The sequence below is a fragment of the Corylus avellana genome, chromosome ca4 (genome assembly GCF_901000735.1).
Source record: "Corylus avellana chromosome ca4, CavTom2PMs-1.0".
NCBI lineage: Eukaryota > Viridiplantae > Streptophyta > Magnoliopsida > Fagales > Betulaceae > Corylus > Corylus avellana.
This window is the reverse complement of record NC_081544.1, coordinates 19,803,674-19,810,863: the sequence shown is the minus strand read 5'-3', so window position 1 is coordinate 19,810,863 and position 7,190 is coordinate 19,803,674.

The window sequence follows — 7,190 nt, the reverse complement described above, 5'->3', positions numbered from 1 at the left end:
GTTCATCAAGAGGACTATGTATCAATTAATCTCTCAAAGTTCTGAACTCAAACTCAACAATCTCCTTTTGTTTCCTATTCTATTTCCAATTATAGCTAGGAGGGATCTCTACCAAAGGGAATTCCTGTTATTATTACTATTCGTTTTTAGTTGAACAAGGTGTATGTGAGAGGGTACCCTTCTTTTTCAGTGTATGTTCTCTGTCAGAGGAGAGAGCCCCTTCAGATAAGTAGGGAGACTCTCTCACAGCCTTTCTATTATTATTCTTGTCCCCTAGTCTTTGGGCAAGAAATTACAGATCTGAATCTACAATTATACTTGAGAAAAATTTTATTTTTCTTTTTTACCAAAAATTTCGCTGCTTCGCAAAAAGTTAATTGTTTCATTTTTTGTTTTTTCAGTATAACACTTTGGTGATTATCAAAATTTCAGAACAGTTTTCTAAATCTTATGTGCCTTTCATGTAAACATTGTAAAGATATGGTCAAAGGCTTTGTTTGGATGAGTTGAGACAGCCATGCTGGCCCTATTAAATTTCCAAAATCTGCATAGAAATTGCCAAATAAAACAATAATATGGCTAAAAATATTTTCACAAAACTAATTACAAGTAGCATCTTAAAATTCCCACTAAATGAAGAAGTTCTCTTATATTTCTTATTCAATTTTGATTAATTGTCCCTCTTTCCTCTAACATTTTTGGAGAACTTGCTCCTACGACTGTCTGGATGAAAAAGTTTTCTTATCCTACTACAACATTCAGCATCCACAGTTTCTTTTTTATGCTTAAATGTCATTTTATATATCTTCCCTTTATGAATAAAGGGAAGATGTATCTTCCCTTATGCCCCAAGTTTTAAACTTGGGGATCCGACTACAAAAAGACAAGCAGTCTGATACAAGATTGATTTCTTACTTCTCACCCTTTTTTGTTTTTGTGATTTAACATAATTTAACATAAATAGAGTATTGGGTCAATCTTGATTTGAATTACTGCATTTTCTTTGACTATTTCTCTTTAGTTAGTCGGAAGACAATCCAAAATAAATAGGTATGGAAGCTATAATTGTAAACAACAATCAAATCTATGAAAGCATATCAACAGCCACACTTGGCTCACAATAACCAAAAGAGTGGGCTCTTACTTGGCTCTTCAAATCTTAAATTTTTGTTCTTCAAGGGTTAACACACGAGCTATTAATTCTCATAGTGTTTATGAAAATTAATTTTCAAGGGAACTTGATGTGTGAATGAATGATTTGAGAGCTTAGGCTCTTCTCTATTTATAGGTTTAGCATGCTAGCACTTAGAGGCTCTCTTAAGAATCCTTAAGAATTCCCACTAAATGAAGAAGCTCTCTTTATCTTTCTTATTCAATTTTGATTAATTGTCCCTCTTTCCTTTTATATTTTTGGAGAACTTGCTCCTATAAATTGTTTTCAAAGTACTTGCAAATACCACTGATTTAGATCATTCATATTGAGCTCTACAAATTTAGCTTTTCTTAAGAAATTTGAGAAATTAAATTCAAAAAAAAAAAAAAATCATTTAATAAGCTTTCTACTCTATTTCAAATTTAACTTTAATCAACAAGACTTTTCAAATATCAAAAGTCAAAAAGTGAAAGCTAGTTAGTTTTTTAAGCTTATATACATTTTCCTTCTTTGTCTCATCTACCTAGAACAAAAAAAGTATTAAAAAATAAAATAAAAAGAATATTTAACTAAAGTAGAAAAAGATGTAGAGAGTTTGATGTTCGATTCATTCTGAAAGTGGCTCTCCAAAAATAAGAAGAAAAAAAAAAAGTGGGGTTTTCTCTTTAAACTTAACTTTTATTTGAAGAAATCAATGGGAATGCTCTTAAAGAGATACTTTGTTTTGTTGAGACATGTCTTGCACCTTTCGAATTCGCCGAGCCATTCAAGATCCCTCAACCCAACAAAGGGGTGATTGTGACATCCCACATTCCATGTATTTATATGGAATATGTTCTCTCTACATGGTACGAGGCCTTTTGGGATAAACCTAATAACAAAACCATGCAGGCTGAGAGGCCCAAAGCGGACAATATCATACCACTTAGAGTGAGGTATTACAGCACCTGCTATCAATATACCAATCATCTGGCGCACATTATTTAGCAAAATCTATAGTGACTCAAATAATTAACTAAGCTTAGGTAGCTTAGTTAGAGGGTTAATTTGGGTTTTAGGTCACTAGGGACAGCTGAAATGGGCATTTTGGACTTTTCATACTTTTTGACCATATATACGCCCCAATAGTATCGTACATACGCTCTTGTTTTTAGTACGGACGTACGCAGAGGGACCACAGTACGTACACTGTTTTTTAGATAACCCTTGGATAATACCTGTACGTACAATGCAAACTTTGGACCGCTGAGTAAACAATACTAGACATACGCCCCTATAGTATCGGACGTACGCTACTTTTCAGAATCACTTGCAGCGCCCTCAGTTTTTTCTCACCTATAAATACCCTTACCCCCCTCGCCCTCTCATACCCATTTTACACCCCTAGGCTCTCTGAAACCCCTTGTGTGAGTCTCTTTGTGAGTGAGTGTGGTTTGTGGGGAAGAAGAAGTGATTCCTTGGAGGTTTTCGCTTCTAGAAGGTAACCTTCTAGGCCCTACTTGTTTCTTAAGTCGTTATGCTCTTTTAATGCTTTCTAGACTAGCTTAGTTGTTAGTTTGAGTTTTTAGATAGGGTGTGCCTTTTGACCTTTGATTAAGTTGGGTTAGCATTTTGTTATGATCAACGTGTTTTCTTAGCAACTCCTCCAGATCACCATGAAAATTTGAGATTCCTTTGAAGAAAAAGAGTGAGGTTGAAGATGACATTCAAGAAGAAATCGTTGGACGAATTTTTGTAGAAGTAGACGAAAGGAAACATTGTATCTTGGTGCTATCTATATAGATTTCTTCAAGTACCTTTCTTCGGAGAAGCCGTGCATGCCATGTCCCAAAGAAACTTGGGGACGAGTTTTTTTCAAGTGAGGGTGTCTAATGTAGGACGATATTTACATATATTTTTTGTAAAAACGAAAATAAGAAAAATATCAAAAATAATATTGGAACAACGCCGATTGATTAGAATTTTAGTTGTTCTCAAACAATGGAAGTACAGAAGGAAAGATTTGTCAGAATTCCCGCTTATTGTCACTTTTTTATTAGGACTTTATTTATTTTCCTTACTAGAAGTAGATTTGCTTTAATCATTTTCCTTTTCTTATTAGGATTAGGTTTACTATTACTACCAAGATTATATTTACTTTATATACAAGTATTTCTCTTCTATAAATAAGCTAGTTTGTAATGTAAAATATAGACTCAATTGAATTATCATCAAATCAGAGAATTTTCTCTCAAATACTCAACGGAGTTTTATCTTTCTTTTAGCCTGCAGGCTTGTTTTATCTTTTGGTTAGAAATGCAGACACTTTTGATTGTGGTTACTTAGTCTTCCACTACATTAGATTGTAATCAGGTTTGATGGTACTCAAATATGATTGATTTAATTATCATACTTATCTATCAAAATTCTCCTATAAATATGAGTATTTTGTATTGTAAAAGTATGAAGTAAATAAGAGCAAAATGTAACATTTAGAGGTTTAACATATGGACGGAGGTCATAAACCGAATCACATAAATATTTGTATTTCTCTCTATTTATGCCCTTTTAATTTCCTTTCTAATTTTCTTCATTTAGAAATTAAAACAAAATCAAGATAGGTCAATCAAATGTTATAAAGCACGATTGGTTGCTAAGGGCTTCAATTAGCGCGTAGTGTAGGATGGATTACACAAAGCCACGTCATTAAGCCTGCCATGGTTCGGATTATACATGCTCTCGAAGTCCATTTTAACTGGCAAATCAGGTAGCTTGATGTTTCTAAACTTGTCTTAATGGGCATTGTTGTGAAATTTTAAATGTACTCGCAAGTGCATTTGAAGATCCACCTAGCATTATATTACATATTCTTGAGACATATTGTGAGAAGATAAAAGAATTAAGCACTAATCAAATATAAAATAGATTGAACATGGATTTGTTGAGAATGTGACAATAAACTAAGCACTCAATATATTTTCGAATCATAACAAATCAAACAAAGTAAGCATTTGATATAAACAAAAATCACAATGAGTCAAAATAAACTGTCAGATGAAATTATTCTCAAATTAAAAAGCATCCTCAAAATTTAGTCATTAATCTATGAAGAATAACAATAGTCTCAAGAACACATAATAAAAATACTAGGCTTCACCCCTAGTCCTAGTTAGAGATTTAGCTACTCATAATATTAAAAAACTTAACAACTTATAAATAAAAGACATGAAAAAGAAAGAACTTAAGTATTAAGAATAAATTCTCCACATGAAACCTGTCTCTCTCTTCTCCTCTGCGTCTTTTGTGCCGCAAGCTCATCCTAATCGTGCGGCTTGTTGTTCTATATACAGTGGAGAATTGGCGTCAGGTTTCTTAAGGGAGAAGGTTTTCCTTTTTTCTTTTTCTTTTTTTCAAACGACACTATCTCAAACATCATTAAACCCCTCTTTTGTTGTAGTGCAAACGTCCAATTGATCTTGTTTTTTCCTCCCTAAATTTGCCAAATGGACATGAAGCCTGGAGGGAACCTCAAAGTCGATCGGAGGAGCCAAGAGTTAACCTACATGGTAGCACCAGTCTCGTAGTTTAGAAAGAAGCCAACGAAAGAAGTTTCCCCAAAAGCTGGAAGAATTTTCTGGCATATCATACTATCTGGATGAAAAGTTTTCTGATCAAACTTCAACATTCAGCATCCAAATTTATTTATTTATTATTATTATTATTTTTATGCTTAAATGTCATTCTATATCTTTTCTCTTTATGAATAAAAGTGAACCAATTATTTGTTCTGATCAATGCAATAAAGAATGCCATACTGCCAAGGATCTGATTCGCTAACCTCAAGTGGAAAATGAATTGATTGGAATACCACCTCCACTATGAAGATACGTACGGGAATTTTATTTGTGCCTTTAGACCATGGGATTCAGTAAATATCTAATTAAGGAAAAACCTAAAATTGTTACATCAATCTTCCTAATCACGTTTTGCAATAGATTTTTCTTCTTTCTATTAATGGCCAAGGTCATGTTATTCTTCTTCGAACTTATCCCCCGGCCACTTTCTTGCTAGCTAGTTGATTTCTCAGCAACAGAAAATTACAATGGCTCAAATTGCAAAGATGGAGGCCCAATCAGATCTGCAGAGAAGTTCTATGAAATCTTCCGGAGCAAAGTATATATACCTGGTGCCCAAGATCTGCCCAAACTTGGTGAAAGATTTACAACTACTCAAGGGTGACTGGGAGTCGGTGGACTCAATAAAGCAATGGACTTATGTTGCAGGTAAGGAACACTAATTGACACCTTCCCAAGCTTGACTTCTACATATTTTTTTGTTCAAATATAAAATTAATTGATACAAATTCATTAATTTCAATTATATACCTTAAACTTTTAGAATAAGTGTTGATTTAACATGATATATTTGAACCATGTCTCGGTCATTCACCTCCTATTTGAATTAAATATTCATGTCTTGGGCATCACTTGTTAGAAAGGAGTTTAGGAAAAGTGATTTAACATCTTGAACACTCACGAAGAAAACATTTGACAATCTAAGCTTCATTAATATTTAGTTAAACTCAACCTAACAGGAAATGTGTTGTTGACAACCATGACAGGAAATTCTGAGGGGGTTAAGACAGCGGAATCAATAGATGAGGAAAATAAGTCGATCACTTACACAAAGTAATAGATGGAGAGATTGCAAAGAACTACAAGGTTTTTAAGTCCACTGTGCAGGTTACACCAAAGGGTAATGGCAGCTTGGTGAAGTGGACTACCGAATATGAGAAGGCAAATGAAGAAGTCCCAACTCCTGACAAGTACTCTGACTTTACAGACACTATGACAAAGGCTTTCTTTCTTTTGCTACCACTACAAAAAATAGGGATTTTGTCATGCGTCTACAATAAGATATTTTGAAAACGTCACCAAAAGGTGACCTTATTTTGGATAAAATAACACCCCTTAGAGGGGTGTCGTTTGAATAGTAAGAGGCAACGTGTGAACAGAGTTTACATGTCAGCCCTAGGGGGTGACATGTAAACAGTGTTACACGTCACCCCATAGGGTTGACATGTGAACAGTCCTATGGGGTGATGTGTGCACACTCTCACACACTGTGGGTGACGTGTGAACAGTGTTCACGCGTCACCCATTGGGGGCAACATGTCACACGTCACCCCTAGGGTTGCATGGCGCATGTCCCCTGCAAACCCATCACTCCCCTCTCAGTTTTCTCCCTCTCCTCTCTTCTTCCTCTCTTCTTCTTTCTCCTCTCTTCTCCGGCAGTCCATCAATCCAGCTAGCTATAGTTAAGTTTATATATTTATTTATTTGTGTTTTTATATATATATATATATATATATATTAGTTACTCTTAGATTTTATAGTTCATGAGGATGAAATGCTAGCATGGTTTTTTGTGTTTTAACTTATATTTAAATTGGCTATTAATATATTTTAGATTTATTTTTTTAATTTTTGTGTTTAGATTTTGGATTAATTGTAGTTGGAATTGTGTTTGTAAATATTGTGTTTGGAATTGTGCATTTAATTTTTTTTTTTTTTGTATATATTTGAGCTTAATTTGTGTTTGTAATTTAGAAATTACCTAATTGGAATAAAAATAAACCTACATCGTTTTTTATATTTAAGATTTAAGATTTTAGATTATATATTTTAGAAATTAATTGTCGCAATTTTATTAGCAATAATAATCAAATAAAAGAAAAATAAATGTTTAAGCCTTGGGATCAAAATTTCGAGCTAGCTAGTATAAACTAAAAGAAAATAATTTAATAAAACTTGACTATTATTTGTTGTTCGAAAGTGTGTTTAATAAATTAGGACGGTAAAATTGTTCAAGAAATCATATGTTATGTTAGATTTTAGATCCCCTAATTAGCGTACAACTTAAACAAATGTTTCAGAAAAAAGAAAACATATACATTTATACAAAATTTATAGGTTCAAATTTAGATATTGCAATTTCTAGGTTTTAGTTTTTACAAAATTTATAAAGTTAAATTTTGATAAAAATTTCTAGGTTTAAA